This window comes from Muscardinus avellanarius, assembly GCF_963383645.1.
Source record: "Muscardinus avellanarius genome assembly, chromosome: 9".
Classification (NCBI taxonomy): domain Eukaryota; kingdom Metazoa; phylum Chordata; class Mammalia; order Rodentia; family Gliridae; genus Muscardinus; species Muscardinus avellanarius.
The window spans coordinates 114,501,011-114,518,587 of record NC_137795.1 but is presented as its reverse complement, the minus strand read 5'-3'; the positions used below and the strand labels follow the sequence as shown (position 1 = coordinate 114,518,587).

General features: G+C 50.8%; 1 protein-coding gene across 1 annotated transcript in view; it reads left to right on the top strand.

Annotated features, from left to right (window-relative positions):
• PTPRN2 (protein tyrosine phosphatase receptor type N2) overlaps nucleotides 1-17,577 on the top strand; it is a gene marked incomplete at both ends in the record, with an annotated part of 666,019 nt that overhangs the window by 51,044 nt on the left and 597,398 nt on the right. The window lies entirely within an intron of this gene.

The following is a 17,577-nucleotide window of genomic DNA, read 5'->3' as shown; positions in this document are numbered from 1 at the left end:
TTGAGCTTGGGGTCTGAAGGGTGCCCTGTGGTGGGGTGAGCTGAGTGCTGGGCCTGGAGCTCCTGGTGGGGGTGGGGGTGTACGTGTTTGTCCTGGCAGCTCACCTGCCGGCAGGAGGGGAGCCGTGGATGTGCTGGAGAGCCCCACTTTGTGCTGTATCTGGGGGGTTCTGTGCTGAGCATGGCAGGTGCGCTGAAGTGGTGGACAAGCACAGAGCTAAACAACGTGGAGATGGGTGGAGACGGCATGGCGCCTCCTGCCACGTGCCCTCTGCCTCGCTCAGACCTGGGTGGCTTGGGATGTGCCTTGTACAGTTTTCATTTGAAGGAAGCATTTTAAAATATATTAAAATGTTATATGAGCCGGGAGCGGTGGTAATCCCGTGCTTGGGAGGTGGAGACAGGAGGATTGCACAGGTTCAAAGCCAGCCGCGCTGACTTAAGAGACCCTGTTTCCAAATTTTAAAAAAAGTATAAAATAGGTCTGAGAGTGTAGCCTGGAGGTAGAAGGGCTTCCAGGAATCCCAGTACCACTAAAAAAAATGTCATATGGCTGGACTCAACACATTCTCAGGATGTAGGACGCAGTTGTGTTTAGCTGGAGACGTGCGTAGACCAGCAAAATAAAGGCCACGACTCTCCTCCCTCCCCGCAAAAAAACGCAGAGCCGGACAGGTCGTGACCATCCTACATCCTCTTTTCCGCTCTAAACCCAGCTCGCCTCTCTGACAGGGAATTATATTAACATTATATTCAGATAATAGCTTTGAATTCATTGGAAAAGTAATTTAGAAATTAAACTACTCAGACCGTAGTTTATAGAAGCAGACAGTACCTGAGAGCTTTTCTTGGTACACTTACCATCTAGGAAAGGGCAAAACAGGCTGCCGATCTCGCGAGTAGTGTGGAGAGCAGCCCTGCGTCAGCCGCCGCTGGCCGGGGTTATGGTTGCCATGGTGACCGCACAGCTCAGCTGGGCAGCTGGCTGGACTGGAGAGTGGGAGGGCAGGGTGTAAGTGGAGACCATAATGCTCTGCAGAACTCTCATCCCTGTTGACTTCCTTGGGATGCTGTAGAAATGTGTAATCCCTTTAGTGTGCAGGGTGTGTGTGTGTGCGTGTGCGTGTGTGTGTATGGTGTATGTATGTTTTAAAAAATTCCAACATACCTTGTTAATAAAAACAAAAATTAGTTGGGTGCAATGGCACATGCTTGCAATCCTATACTTGCAAGGCTGAGACAGGAGGATCACAGGTTCACAGCCAACCTCAGCAACTTACTGAGGCCCTCTGCAACTTAGGCTCTGTTTCAAAACAAAAAATAGAAAAGGGCCGCATTGTAGCTCAGAGGTAGAGTGCCAGTTGTTTTAATCCCCAGTACTAAAAACAAACAAATAAATAATTTTACTTACTAATTCATACCTATTAGGATGGCTATTATAAAAAGCAGAAAAACCAGGCATGGTGGTACATCATGTAATCCCAGTACTTTGGAGGCTAAGAAGATCGAAGTTTAGTGGACCGCCTCAGCTACCTAGTGAGGCCCTCTGCAACTTAGTAAGACCCTGTTCAAAATAAAGAATAAAACACAGGGCTGAGTGTATGGCTCAGAGGTAGAATGCTCCTGCATTCAAACCCTAGTACCACAATAAAAAAATTTAAAAACCAGAAAAAAGAAATTTTGGTAAGGATCTAGGGAAGTTGGTGGGACTGTCAAATGGTACAGAATACTGAAAAGCAATGTGACTGCTCTAAAAAATTATGGTAGAGAAGACCCTGGAGCCCCAAGTAGAGAAGACCCAGGAATCCCAGGTAAGGAAGACCCAGGAGCCCCAGGTAGAAGAGACTCAGGAACCCCACGTAGACAAGACCCAGGAACCCCATGTAGAGAAGACCCAGGAGTCCCAAGTAGAAAAGACCCTGGAGCCCCACGTAGAGAAGACCCAGGAATCCCAGGTAGAGAAGACCCAGGAGCCCCAGGTAGAGAAGACCCAGGAGTCCCAGGTAGAGAAGATCCAGGAGCCCCAGGTAGAGAAGACCCAGGAACCCCACGTAGAGAAGACCCAGGAATCCCAGGTAGAGAGACCCAGGAGCCCCAGGTAGAGAAAACCCTGGAGCCTCAAGTAGAGAAGACACAGGAACCCCACGTAGAGATGACCCAGGAGCCACAGGTGGAAGAGATCTAGGAACCCCATGTAGAGAAGAACCAGGAGCCCCTGGTAGAGAAGACCCAGGATCCCCAGGTAAAAGAGACTCAGGAACCCTACGTAGACGAGACCCAGGAACTCCATGTAGAGAAGACCCAGGAATACCAAGTAGAAAAGACCCTGGAGCCCCAAGTAGAGAAGACCCAGGAATCCCAGGTAGAGAAGACCCAGGAGCCCCAGGTAGAGAAGACCCAGGAGTCCCAGGTAGAGAAGATCCAGGAGCCCCAGGTAGAGAAGACCCAGGAACCCCAGATAGTGAAGACCCAGGAGCCCACTCCGAGTACACACCCACAAGAGTTGAGAACAAAGCCTGATAGGAGCCTGCACATCCCTGCTCCCTGCACACGGCACAATGTCCCCTGTGGACACACCCTAGTGCCCATCAGTGGGTGGATGGGGTCTATCCAGATGGTGCCACTGACTCACCCTCATGAAGGAAGGGATTTCTGACATACACAGCAATATGGACGAGCCTTGAGGACATTATGCTGAGAGAAGTCATTCTCAGAAAGACAAATATAGTGTTATCCCACTTTTATGAGGTTCCTGGAAGACCTCCTTCATGGAGACAGAGGGCAGAGTGGTGTGCCACAGGCTGGGGAGTGGGGCTGAGGAGCTGCTGGTTACTCTGGGGCTCTAGTTTGGGGAGATGAAGTGAGTAAATAGTGGTACAATAATATGGACATAATTAGGGCCCCGAAATATGCACTTAAAAATGATTAGGGTGGCCGGGTTTGGTGGTGCACTCCTGTAATCCCAGTGCTTGGGAGGCTGAGACAGGAGGATCACACAGGTTCTAAGCCAGCCTCAGCTACTTAGTGAGGCTCTCAGCAACTTAGTGAGACCCTGTTTCCAAATAAAATATAAAATAGATCTGGGAGTATAGCCCAGAGGTAGAAAGCCTCTGGGTTCAACCCCAATACTACAAAAAAAAAAAAAAAAGATTAGGATGCGCTGGACGCAGAGGCACATGCCTGTACTCCCCTGTCTTGAGAGTCTGAGACAGGATAATTGCACGCTCAAAGCCAGCTTCAGGAATTTAGTGAGGCTTTCAGCACCTTAGACCTTGTTTCCAAGTGAAAAATAAAATAAGGCTGGTGTTGTAGTTCAGAAGTAGAACGCCCCTGGGTTCAATCCCCAGTAAAACACACACACACACAACACACACACACACACACACACACACATGGTTAGGATGCTAAATTGCATGCTATTTGTATATAACCACAATAAAATAAAAAGAAAGTATACTCTGAAATAATTTTAGTGCTCAGAGGAAAAACAAAATTGCAAGTGCTCAGAACATGTGTCTTAAAGTTATGATCTTGTCCTGGTACAGGTTATAGATGTAGTAACGCAAGTACCCTAAGGTTAGGAGAATAGGTTTACGATCTTTTTTTTTTTTTTTTTTTTTTTGGTGGTGGTACTGGGGTTCCTAGAAACCCTTCTACCTCTGGGCTACACTCCCAGACCTATTTTTATACTTTTTTATTTGGAAACAGAGTCTCTTAAGCCAGTGCATGCGTGGCTGGCTTCAAACCCGCGCGATCCTCCTGTCTCCGCCTCCCAAGCGCGGTCCACCACGCCCGCCTTACGATCATTTTTAAGTGGACTTGATTTCATGGTCAGTAACTCTAAATGAGGCACATCCGACAATAGATGGTGCGTCCTAAAGAGCACTGCAAAGCAAGATCAACTACTGCATATATGAAGAACAGAGGAAGTGCGTTTGAAAGAGGAGATCAGCCATGCTGGCACCAGGAAGCGGGTCCTTCCCTTGGCAGGACTGGAGCCCGACGGAGCGGGCAGCACCGCTGAGCCCGCAGGGCCCTGGCCCCCCATGCCCCTTCTCCATGGAGGGGCAGGAAGTCACTAGGCAGCAAGATTCTCTCTGGAGGAATATCACCCAGCTCTAAAAGAAACAGACTCTGATCCAGGCTCACACAGATGGCCCTCGAAGCCTTCGTCAGGAAAGAAGCCAAGTGCCCAGTTCACATGTCACATGGCTGCGTATCGGAAGTGTCTGGGAGAGGCAAACGGGAAAGCAGAAGCCGCACCAGTGGCCGTGAGGAGAGCGGGGCACTGGGACACACTGCGTGGCTTCTGTTGTGGCGGAGACGCTAAGACTGACACGGGGATGTCAGAACTCTGAGCAGACAAGCACCGGCAAATCAGCTCTGTGACGGGAAACGGGAAGGTACATGATCCACATTTCCACAAAATGTTTTTAAAAGGAAAGAACTGAGGGTTCCACTTAACGAGGAGGTGAGTCCCGGGCCAGGGGGGAGATTGGATGGGTCCTTGGAAGATTGCTGTGTGGACCCCACACAGATGCACTGCCACCCGGTGTGTGAAACAAAACAAAATAATAACAAATGGCTTGCCGGGCTTGGTGGCGCATGCTCGTTATCCCAGCATTTGGGAGGCTGAGACTGGAGGATTGTGGCTCACTGACACCTCAGCTACTTAGTGAGGCCCTTTACAACTCAGTGAGACCCTGTTTCAAAATAAATAATAAAAAAAATAGGGCTAGAGGGGTAGCTCAGAGGTAGAATGCCCCTGGGTTCTAATCCCCAGCACCAAATAAATAAATAAAAGCTTGGCTCCCCTATCAAGACACAGGACCAGAACAGATGCCCTCCTCTCAAGAACCACAAGCTTTTAAAGAGAACGTGGCACACAGCAGTGAGGCCCGGGCTGCCCCAGAGGGAAGGGCAGAGATGTCAGCACCCCAGGGCTCAAGAGGGCCGCGGTCATGAGGGCCGCGAGCTCCTGGGTGTTCTTGCCCACAGCAAGCGGGGGCCATGGGTGACATGCATGTTGAACGAAGGGACAGAAGAAGGACCAGTCATGCTTCCACAACACAAAAGGCGTCACCCCGCCCTGGAACAAAAGGGCTCACGTGCCTGGGGGAGAAGACATTCCTTTTGTCACCATCCTTAGTTCATGGCTGAGACCCCCGAGACAAAGACAGGTGAACTGGACAGACAGGGGCATGGAAAAGACAGCTTTTGTTTAATGCTGGTTTTAGGTGACCCGGGAGCCTTCAGAAACGGAGACCCAAGGCCGCAGGGACCTGTTCTTGGGCTGCCCTGTAGAGTGTGAGGGCCTGGGCTGCGGGCAGTGAGGGGCCTGGGCTCAGGAGAGGACACTGGGCTGCGGGCAGCGAGGGGCCTGGGCTCAGGAGAGGGGCCTGGGCTGTGGGCAGCGAGGGGACGCAGCAGCCTGTGCTCAGGAGAAGCACACTTCTTCCCTCGCTGCAGGGAGGCTACGAGAGGAGAGGCCCCGCACCGTGCCGCTGGGGATGGGGATTCTAGCTTCTGCACACCCCCCACCCCCCGCTGTTTGCTCCAGGGCTAAGACGCAGAACTACAGGGTGGTGTGTCGGGAGCCCTGTCATCACAGAACTGTGCACCAATCGCCAGAGTGTTTGAGAAGTTGCCCATGCACTCCCGTGAGTCGCCTGCGCCTGTCAGAGGCCATGGCCGGGCCTCCTGCTCACAGAGCTCCTGGAGCCCACTCTCCTCCGCCTTCAGCCAGATATGCGAGGCAGCGAGCACACAGTTCACGCTGAGGAGTGGATAGGACCTCACTGCGATGTTATGGCCAAATAAAGACTTTGTAATTTAATAATCTGTCCCTTCCCCCTTAGAGCCACTTTTTAAAGATTTTGAGATAGGGTCTTGCTATGTTGCCCAGGTGGTCTTGAACTCCTGGGCTTGAGGGATCCTCCCTTCGCCAGGGCCACCGGCGTGCCACTGTGTCCGGTCCGCAGAGTCGGCCTGCACAGCCGCCCTCGGGCTGGCCTGTCCACCTGCCGTCACTGCCCCGCGCAGGGACAGGCGGGAACTGGCTGCACACTGCCAGCTGGGTGGCCTCGGCATCTCCAGGTCTCGCCTTTTCGCGCTCCCCAGGTGGCTCGTGATTCATACGGCAGAGGTTTTATTGCTGCTACCTAATCATTTTTTCAAGCCAATTGTGCTTTTTCACCGTCTCCCAGTTGTCAAATTAAACCTTCTGATTATTCTATTTTTCCAGTGCAATAAAACAGAATGGCTGTGTTTATCAAATTTGCCATAGCATGCTGGGTAACCCACTAAATCACACAAGCGGGGGGCAGGCCCAGCTTGTGGTCGCTAAATGTGAAAACGAAAAGAAAAACCGTTCTGAGGGTTTCCAGCAGAAGCATTTGTTTGATCTGCCTGCTTCAGACCTCCAGAAAGCTTTCGGGAGAAGAGAAAGGAGGGGCTGGCCTGGGTGGCGCCCGCTGACAGACGACCTTTGGGCCTGCCGGTCCCTTTGCAGCAGCAGTGACCGCTAGCGCTGGGGCTCGCGTCAGCCCGCGGCCCTCTGAGTGCCGAGCTGTGCCAACCCTTCCACTCAGGTGAGCTCCTCCTTCCCAGTTTGAAGGCGAGGAGGCTGGACTTTGGAAGCTATGTGCCTCGCGCGAGGAGGCCATGTCTCCTCAGGCCTCAGGTCTGCCACCAATAGTCTGCTATCAAACCATTGCTCCTCTGCCCTGCCGCCTAGCAGAGACAGGTGTGCCGCTCTGTGGCTCCTGGGGTCGAGCAAGGCAGGAGCAGGCCCTGCACACTGCCCTGCGTTGAGACAGTCCTGCCCTGGTGGTGGGCGGCGAGTGCTCAGCATGGCTGTCATCCTCCAGGGATCCCTCTGTGGGTGGTGGCTTCCGTCTCTGTCCAGCAGGCAGCTCTCCTGCAGAGGGTGGCTCCCAGTCAGCATGCACAGGAGACATCAGGCCCCCTGGCGCCATAGTGGCACGGGGAATTGCAGTTTGGGGGTTCTGCTCGAAGTAGGAGAGTGAGCTGACCTCCTAGATGGCTGCTCCATGCCTGGTCCCACTGCACAGGGGTCAGAGGACATCTTCCATGCTGAGCCACAGTGGACACCTACAGGAGGAAGGTGATTCTTTGGTTCAGGGCCACCGTGGCCTCTCACCAGGCTGTCCCTTCTCTCCACACCCTGTTCAGCCATCTGGAGATGGACATACCGGGCAGCATGGGAGGGCTTGCTCTGGGCCTGTGCGCCTCAGCAGTCGGGGGCAGCACGCACAGCCCAGGGCCTCGGCACGTGAGCTGACACGTCCTTGTGCAAATGTGAACAAATGTGTCCAAAAGACAGACGTAAAGGCGAACTAATGGCAGCCTTTAAGGCAGCACTGAGCTATTTGTGTTTGCTAACAGCCTAAGGTGTTAAGAATATGATGGGCGAAGCAGTGACGTAGCCCCAACGATAGCTAACGTTGCAGCACTTGTCTTCTGGGAGCTGTAAGAGGACAGGGCGGGACGCGCACCGAGCATGGTGCAGCTGTATCTGGGAGGCCTCCTTCACTCACGGAAAGCCCCCAGAGGGGAAGCCAGGCCCCTCCCCGGGCCACCGCAGCCGGGCGAGCCACACCGAGACTCGCCACTGGCCGCCGCGTGTCTGTGCTGAACCTCGCCACTGGCCGCCGCGTGTCTGTGCTGAACCGACTCTGACCCCCGCCCTCTGGGAGGGTCTGGCAAAGTAACCACCTCCAGGACTCTCGGAGGCCCTGGGCTCACACCAGGTGGGAGGCGGTGACAGGAAGGCCCACTCTCTCTGTTCTCTCCTTGCCATTTGGCGTTGGCTTCAGAGTACAGTCTGGGAGGGTTTCACAACAGTGTTCACCTCTGAGTGAATAGCCAGGAGAGTGTTAGCATCTGTTCCCCTCCCCAGGTCGACCACCCACTGTCCAGCTGAGAGCTGGCAACCCAGCTTGAGGGCCTGGCCCAGCTCCTCACCCCAGCACAGAGGAGTCTGGGTCAGTGTGCAGCTCAACCCAAGAGGAGAGAATCTGCATCCATCTCAGTGAAAGCGGGAACTCTCATCCCTCTTCCTGCCCCGGGACATTGGCTCAGTTTGGGGGCTGGTGCCCCGGCCCAGCTTGCCGGCCACCTGCCCACCCCGTCAGCTGCCCATGCCTCCCCCATCCTCAGCCCCCCCCCCCCGGCAAGGATGGGCAGAGGGAGAGTGAGGGCACCTGGCCCTGCTCCGCCTGCTGGGATATCAGCATCAGGGGGCTGAGTGGAGGACCTGCCTTACCCGCTGTGCTCTCCAGCCTCTTGTTGGGGCACTCCTGCAGCCTGCACACGTGGCCTGTGAGCCTGGTGTGCCGCAGGCTGCCCCTGGGGAGCGCGGAGAGGCAGAAACTCATGGAAAAGACGCATCACTGGAGCTTCAAAGGGTTTCGCCCTTGTGGAGACTTCAGCTTATTCTTTGAAGTTATCTTCTCCAACGCCACGACTGTAGAGCATTTTATTAATAGGAGGCTGCAGCGAAGTTGGATTTTATAGAAGGAAACTGTCAGCCCTTCGCCTACCTATCTGCTTCTCTCTCTCAGCTGTATCATGCATTGCTAAAAATAAATGATGCAAAATAAATGGGTATATTCTCATTCAAAGTGAGTGATGTGGAAATACCTAGACACCTCACTCCCTAGCTGGAGTTAATGGCCACTTCCAGTGTGCTGTAGGCCCTGGCAGACTGCTTTCCTTGTATGTGAACATAGAAATATGTCAGACTTGCTGGGTGTGGTGGCGCACGCTTGTCATCCCAGCATTTGGGAGGCTGAGATAGGAGGATTGTGGTTCACGGCCAGCCTCAGCTACTTATTGAGGCCCTTTGCAACTCAGTGAGGCCCTGTTTCAAAATAAAGAATAAAAAATAGGGCTGAGGGTATAGCTTGGAGATAAAATACCCCTGGGTTTCACCCCAAGTACCACACACACACAAAAAAAGAAATATGCCAGGCTACAAGGTTACCCGTGACACATGTGCTTGAAGTCTAGCAGTCCGCATACTAACTCGGCTAACCACCTTGCTGCCTTGTTAAAAGCTGCCCCAGGGCCGGGCTGCGCCCTTTGTGCTCCCACGGGGCGGGGATGCCTGAAGGCCCCAGCTGTGGATGCAAGATCATGTCACTGGCCTGACTCTGCGCCCCTTCTGCCCCCAGATTCCAAGTAACCGAATCCAAAAAGGGGACGGGCATTGCTTACTGAACTAAACAGTGTGAAGCAGAGTCCAATTTGGCATATTAACAGGAAAAACCATGTTCCTTTGAGCCTTCACGTTCGTGCCACAAGCGAGTTACGACCAGGTGTGTGCTTCCACAGTTCACGCGGCTGCCTGGGCTCCGCAGGTCGGTGGGTCTCCTCCTCTCAGCCTGCTGGGTGAGGAGGAGCGGGAGGCTGGAGCCAGATCCACACTCATACCGCTCCTCCTGGCTGCGCTGTGGCACCACGCCGAGGACGCTGTCCTTTCTTAGGTTTGCATTTCTTCCCAGCCCCCAGGTTGGCTGGCAGCATCGCCCAGCAGAGGGAAGCAGATTGGCTCACGGTATCCGGGTCATGCCCACCTGCGCCCACCAGGCCACACAGCCCAGGGACAGCACCCACGCGGCTCCCTCCTCCCCCTCCCTCCCTGGCGGGGCCTTGCTGCCAGTCTTGGAGGAGATGTGGGTGGATCCTCGTCTTGCTGGGCAGTTAGCGGTTGGGTGCGAGTGTGTGTGCATATGTGCGTGTGTGTATGCGTGTGCGTGGTGTGCATGTGTGTCCATGCTTGTGTGTGTCTTCGCTTTTTGCTGCCTTGGTGCTGCGGTGCCACATTGGCATCATGGATACAATCTTAATTTTGTCTCTCTTTGTAACTAAAAGAAAGAGTGCTGGAGTAATGTGTTTTGTTATTCTACGTAAACCCTGAGAGGAAAACTCATCCAGAGGAGCACATGTTGGTTTCAGAGCCCCCACGTGCTGCCCTGGACGTGGGTCACCCGAGTCCATGCATTAAGGAGAGAACTCTGTGCCAAGTATCTCTACAGGGTGACTTTGGTGTTCGATCCTCAAACTTCTCCCATTAGACTTTTTCCCCAAAGCCTCTTAGACTGTGCCAGGACTCCACTAGACAATCAGTTCCCAATCAACCAGGACAGTCTCCTTGTAAGTCTGTGCATTAGCTGAAATTTCAAGTTAGTGCTAGGAACAGCTAGCTATTGACTCTACCAGCCTGGGGCTGAGGGTAGGTTTCAGGGAAGACAGAGGGAACATAGCAGAAGCAAGTCCTAAGAACCCAGAGAAAGTACAAGAGGCTGGGATCCGGGCGAGGGGACCTGGGCGGCATGTCTGGAGGGGGGTGTGTCTCCCAGGGTCCCATCAAGGAGCCCTGGGTGGGCATGTCTAGGCGTGTGTGTGGGGTGGGGTGGGGAGAAGGGCCCAAGGTCCTGGTGAGGAGACCTTGGTGGCCATTTCTAGGAGCAGAGGGAGGGTCAGTATGTTGGTGGTCAAAACTGGACAAGGATTTCCTCCTTTTCTGCCAGAGTCCATTTGCCATGGGGATTGTGTCCCCTGGGAGTGGAGGTGGCTACTCTACTACATAGGGACCTGTGTGTACGTGTGTCTGTGTGATACTGACAACTGAACGAATATTCTACCTCTGAGCTACACACCTAGCTCTATTTTATTTTTTATTTTATTTTTTTAATTTTTAATTTTTGGTGGTACTGGGGTTCCTGGAAACCCTTCTACCTCTGGGCTACACTCCCAGGCCTATTTTTTTATATTTTTATTTGGAAACAGGGTCTCTTAAGCCAGTGCGGCTGGCTTCGAACCTGCGCGATCCTCCTGTCTCTGCCTCCCAAGCGCGGGGATGACAAGCATGCGTCACCAAGCCTGGCTATTTTTTAGTTTTAACCAGGGTCTCACTAAGTTGCAGAGAGTCTCACTAAATTGCCAAGGCTGGCCTTGAACCTGCGATCCTTCTGTCTCAGCCTCCCAAGTACTGGAATAACAGGGACTTTAGTACATAGAAACTTGCTGAGTGAGGCGAGTCCTGGTGGCTTCCTGAGCCGCCCTGGGTACTCAGGCAGGGACCAGCAGTGGTCTCCTTGGACGTGTTATTATGCCATGGAAACGCCGCATTATGTAATAACTGGAAGTGGCCTTTGAATGCCAGGCTGGAACCCGTGCAGGGCCGTCCTGGGTCGGGGAGGACAGAGCACTGTGTAGCCAGAGACCAGGTGAGTGATGTCTTCATCCTGACCCTTCACAGAGCTGTCCTCCTCCTGACCTGTACCTCGGGACCTTGCCCCAGTCCTGTAGGGCTGGGCACCCTGGCACAGTGGGTTGGGAGGAGGTGTGTCTTTCCAGCCCCTGTGGCTGTGGGCGGGGGGTGGGGGGGCTTGAGTGTGTGCAAGGGCCATCCTCACTGGCTCTGTCCCGCGAGCTGCACGAGGGCTGCTCCAGGGTGCAAAGAGACCGTCTGAAATTACTCTGTGTGCCAGCGTTGCTCCTTTTCCACCTGCCTTGGCATGCGCGTCCATAGATTTAGCTTAAGTAGCCCAGGGGCTAAGCTGGCATGGTGGCGCACGCTTGTAATCCCAGCACTTTGGAGGCTGAGACTTGAGGATCTGGGCTGGCGGCCAGCTTCAGCTACTTGGTGAGGCCCTCTGCAACTTAGTGAGACCCTGTTTCAAAAAATAAAGAATAAAAAAAATGGGTTGGGGGTGTAGCTGGGAGGTAGAATGCCACTGGGTTCAATCCCCAGCTAAATAAATAAATAAATACATACATAGGCAGCCCTGGCCTCCCCCGGCCTCTCTGCCACATCTCCTTCTGGAGGAAGGCTTCTCTGGCACACTGCCTGCTCCTTTGCGAAGCCATGTTCAGCCTGCTTTCCTGAGCTCCTGCAGAAGGGTGCCTCTTCCCACTGGGCTGCTGGCTCTGCCTAGGAGCACCTCACTCCTGACACACTGGCTGCCATCTGCCGGGTCTACTCCACTTCCTCAAAATAGTAATTTTCATCTTATCTGTACTTCCTGGATGGATCTACCATGTATCAGATTAACTCTCTCAAATCCCCAGTTCTGGAGACTTTGAAAGGACGAGGAATTTGTTTAGTAGAACGGCTCATTTGCATGTTTCCCAGGCACTGCAGACTGGTATGGGTTGAGCATTCCTCTGGGAGCAGGCTCATGCGAAGTGCCTGTTACAGTCAAGTGCCCAGATCCGAGGTCGGCCCACTGCACCAGTATTGGGAATGGCCTAGGAAGATTTGAGAAAGCTCTGATTATTAATACATTTCAAAAATAATTGTGTCAAAATGGTGGCAGACCATAAGAGAGAAAGACTTGGCCTTGGTCAGGAAGCAAACATCTATTGAAACTTAGATTGACTTAGCTAAAAGTAATTAACAAGTCAATAGGAGAGGAGAACTAGGCCTTTCTCTATCTAAAGACAGATCTACATGATTAGATAAGCTAGCTAAGATGGTAGGAGGGGTCTACCTTCATGAAAGGAGACACCTTGCCACACCTTGCTGGGGGAGGTACCTTACAGGGTTAAGGGGAGATACCTTACAGGGACGTCCACTACACTACATCAGAATTACGCAAACAAGATGGAGGTCATGGGTATAAAAAGTCCGGTCCACATGTGATCCCTTTGGTGTATTCATTCGAGTCTCCCCTCCATGCCAGTCTGGTATGGAGCTGTACCTATCCTCTGTATTTCTATCTTTTAATAAACGTCTTTAAATCTTCAGCAACTGTCCAAGCTATGTATATTTATTATTAGCTTAGGACAAGAACCCGCATTTTTTTTTCTGTTTTTGGTCGTTTTGGGTTTTGTTGTGGTTTGAGGGAAAGTATGTCCGGGACCCTAGCAGGGGTCCTCAGGAACAGTTTCCCCACAACCATACTCTCCCAATCCATAACACCCACCACTGAGTCTGGAATTTGGTCAGCTTTTTGGCAAAGGTGCAGATTCTAAGTGTGGCGCCCACAGAGCTGTCCCTGCCTCTGCCCTCCTGGAATGGGTGCTGTGGTGATCAGGCAGTGGTGGGTGGCATCCTGTGGGACTCTGCACCGCTGGGTGAGCAGGCCAGCACCCACGCCCTGGGGCTGCTTGGGCTCCACTCCTGCTCAGGGCCGTCATCCTCCCGAGTCTCCTGCTTGTTCAGGTCTGGCTCTGCAGCTGGTCGTCTCAGCCCTGGATGGCAATGTCTACCTGAGTGCCATGTGGGTGCTCTCCTGGGATGCTCCTCTGGGAAGGTGTCAGGGGCCCGGGTGAAAGAAACTTAGCAAATTAGATCATCAGAGTCAAGAAAGGCTCGTACCCAAGGTTTGTACTGGAGTAGTGTTTGTTTTGCAAAATATTTCTTTGGCTTGTGAATGCTTAAACCATTGTGTGTGTGTCACTCTGATTTGAAGCCAGGGGTTCCACCTCTGAGCTACACCCCTGGCCCTATTTTATTTTTTATTTTGAAACAAGAGTCTCACTAGATAGCTGATGGCCTTGCTAAATTGCTGAGGTTGAGGTTGGCCTTGAACCTGTAAACCTCCTCTCAGCTTTCCAAGTACTGTGATTACAGGCATAGAGGCACGTGCTTTCATGCCCAGCAACATTGGGTTTTATTTATTTATTTATTTATTTTTTAATTTTTTATTGGTGCACTGTATTCATACATCATAGTGGGATACAAAACACTTTTGTAGGAATACATGCACACATCGCCCAGTCAGCCCCCACCCGATCCCCACCCCATTCCCTCCCCATCCCTCCTTCCCATGCTTGGCTTAGTGGTTGACATCTAGTATTATAGCAATTTATCCAAAATTAAAAATGATAATCTCACATAAGAGTTTCTTTTGTCTGATATCAAGCTTTTGATAACTTAAAGATAACATTTTAATATTTCTTTTTGCTTTCTTTCTTACCAGAGAATATTTTTTTTTGGTGAAACTATCATATATTTATATATTTATTTTTCAGAAAAAAATCTATCCTAATATGGAATATGGACTCTAGATACACAAAACGATCTTGAAAAAGAACAAAGCTAGAAGATATATATTTTCTAGTTTCAAACCATATAAAGCTACAATAATTGAAACAGTATAGTACTGTTCTAAAGGCAGATATATAAACCATTGGAGTTAAATAAAAGCCTAGAGATACATTCTTCCATATATTGTCAAGTTATTTTTGACAAGGTTTCCATGAACATTTGGTGGTGGAAATAATAATCTTTTAATGAAATATTGTTGAAAAATAATAATTACATGGAAAAGAATAAAATTGGACCCTTACCTAATCCCATATACAAATATTAACTCAAAATAGATAAAAGACCTAAATATAAATCTTAAGACTATAAACTTTTAGAAGAAAATCTGGGTCATAAAACCTCACAACATTGAAATTGGCAGTGATTTCTTGGATATGATTTCAATGGCACAGGTAACAGAAGGGTAAACAAACTCCCTAAAAAATAAAAAAAAATTGTATATCCAAAGACAATGTAAACAGAGTTAAAAGTTACTAATAGAATGGGATAAAATATTTCCAAATGCAATATCTGAAGGTATATTAATATCTCAACTAGAAATCCTAAAAAATAGCAACAATAAAAGCAAACAATACAATTTAGAGATATGTAAAAGACTAACATAAATAATGAATCTCCACAGATAACCAATCTTAGTTGTCTGTTGGATGGAAAATCTTGTTTCTCTGGTTCTGGTGTGTGTTACCTATTTCTTCTTTGTAGTTAATCTCTGAGTATTTTCTCTAGCGCTGGTTTTGAAGACATAAATTCCTTCAGTTTCTGTTTGTCATGGAAGCTTCTTATTTCCCCATCTAATTTGATAGAAAGTTTTGCTGGGTAGGAAATTTTTGGCTGGAAGTTGTTTTCTTTCAGAGTTTGGAATATGTTACTCCAAGCCCTTCTGGCTCTCATGACTTGGTTTGGGAAGTCGAGTGATTCTAATTGGTTTGCCTCTGAATGTCACTTGGCCCTTTGCTTTTGTTGCCTTTAAGATTCTCTGCTTGGCTTCCACATTGGTCATTTTGACAATTATGTGGTGTGGGGATCCTCTTCTCCGATCCTGTCTAAAGGGAGTTCTATATGTTTCCTGGACCTGTGTATCAACCTCTTGCTCTATGTTTGGAAAATTTTCTGCTATTACTTCCTTGAAGATATTGTTGATCCCTTTGGTTTCACCTTCTTTTCCCTCCTCTATTCCAATTATTCTTAGGTTAGTTCTCTTAAAATAGGTCCATATTTCTTCGATGTCAGATTCCTGCTGTTGGATATTTTTTTCTAGATTAGAAATTATGCGTTCATTTTTGTAATGATCATCTTCTAAGAGTGAGATTCTTTTCTCCATGTGGTCTAATCGGTTGTTTGTGCTTTGAATTGAGGCCTTTACTTCATTAATTGCATCCTTTATCTCTTTTTGGCTCTCTCTGAGTTCTTTTCGAAGCACCCCTATTATTTCTAAAGTTATTTTCCTGATTTGATCTTCTAGAAATCTCTGAATTTCTGTTTTATCATGTTCTGATGTTGTGGGATTGTGGGCATTCATTGCTCCATTGTTATTCCTCTTTCCCATGATTTCGGGAGTTTGTGCCTTCTCTGGGTTCTTCCCTTGGGTCACTACAACTTCACTTAAGGTGCTCTGGATCTTGAGTCTGTGGTATCTCAGTCACCACTACTCCGTTACTGGGTTGTATCGCAAAGTCTCAGATCCAGGGAATCAATAGAGGCTGCTTTAGACTATGGGGGGTGCTAGGTTGCGCATTCTCCTATGGTGTGATATCTCTGTCAACACCACTCCCCCAATGGGTCAAGTCTCTGGGAGCCAGTACTGGGATTTCTCCTTTGGGGCCCGCAATTTGACTCACTGTTGTTGAATACGCAGATGGAGCTGTAGTGGGCTCTGAATTCACTTTTGCTGCTGCTGCTGCCGCTGGAGGCAATATGGCACCGCTGCTACGCCCTCGGCCGTGAGGCTGGCGTATTTCTTCTCTGTTTTTGAACTCCGCTCTGAGTCCCTGCAGTGTGTGCTGAGCCCAGCCACTGGGAGCTTTAGATGCTTCCTGCACTGAAAAATATGCCGAATCCCGCAGGGCTCTTCCGCAGCGGCTCACCTCGGCTCGCTGTCCGGGCTCTTCTGCAGCGGCTCACCTCGGATCGCTGCCCGACGCTCCTCTCTGGAGCCTGGTGGGCTGTTGCGTGTGTTGTTCTGTAGCTGTAGCCGTCCGGTGAGCTCACCGCTGCTGCCGGCAGTCAGGCGCTGCTGCTGCGTGTTCGGCCGTGAGGCTGGTGTATCTTCTCTGTGGCTCTGAGCTCTGTTATGAGACCCCCTCCTCTCTGGGGCTGGTGATTTTTTTTGTTTCTCTGGTGATGGTGTTTTCTGGCTATGAAAGGCGCTGATTTTGTGGTAATAGAGATTGGTTGTTAGCGGGGCTCTTAAGCCCCGCTTTTCTCAGTCGCCATCTTCCCGGAAGTCAATCAACACTGGGTTTTAAATATGCTTTTGGAAACCTGCAATTTAAAAGCGAAGGCTTGGGTGGGAGGCCAGGCCTCGTGCGTGGGCACTGGGCGTGCTGCAGCCTGGGCATCGAGGCCTCCTCGCGGCCGGCCGCGGTGCCCTGGATGTGGGTGGGGACTCCATGGAGAATGCAGGCTGGGCCGGGCCGGGCCAGGCCGCAGGCAGGGTAGGAGGCCAGTTCGCCGCAGGTGCAAGTGGATGCAGCACGGCGGCGATGGACGCTCTAGAGGAAGAGAGCTCCGCGCTGTCCTTATGATGAGCTCCAGTTATTACAGAGAAATTTCATGGATAAGTACTACCAGGAGTTTGAAGACACGGAAGAGAATAAACTTACCTACATGCCCATTTTTAATGCATATATTTCTCTGGTGGAAAAGTATATTGAAGAGCAGCCATTGGCACGGATCCCTGGGTGTAATATGGTGGCGTCCACAACTACAGTACAGCACCGTAAAGATGAAGTGGCCGGTGACATATTCACATGCTGCTCACTTTATGGATTTTCTGGCTTTTAAAGAAATGTTTCTGGACTATAGAGCAGAAAAGGAAGGCCAGGGATTGGACTTGAGCAGCGGCGTGGCGGTGACTTCGTTGTGCAAATCCTCTCCTGTGCCAGCTTCCCAGAACAATCTGCGGCACGAGGTCCCCCAACTCCAGCAGCGAAGGGGCTCCTTCTGGATGTCACCGGCCAGCAGGCTCCGAGGGATCTAGCTGGTGACCACAGAAGAGAGGTCTTGGAGAGATGTTTTGCAGCCCTTCATTCATTTAAGCATTGGTGGGTCACAGACAACACGGCTGACCCTGCGGACACTCGTCCTGAAATGCAACTTTGTATGCATTCACCCCGTGTTCCCGTCCTCCCCAAGCGGACACCTCTGGGTGCTTCTGAGTCAGCCCTCCCCCCGCGGGCCCTTCCCCAGCTAGGGTGGTGTGCACACCCCATCACGAACCTGTTCCCCGCAGCCTTTGCAAGAGCCTGTGCACTTAGAGCTTCTTACGTGGATTTC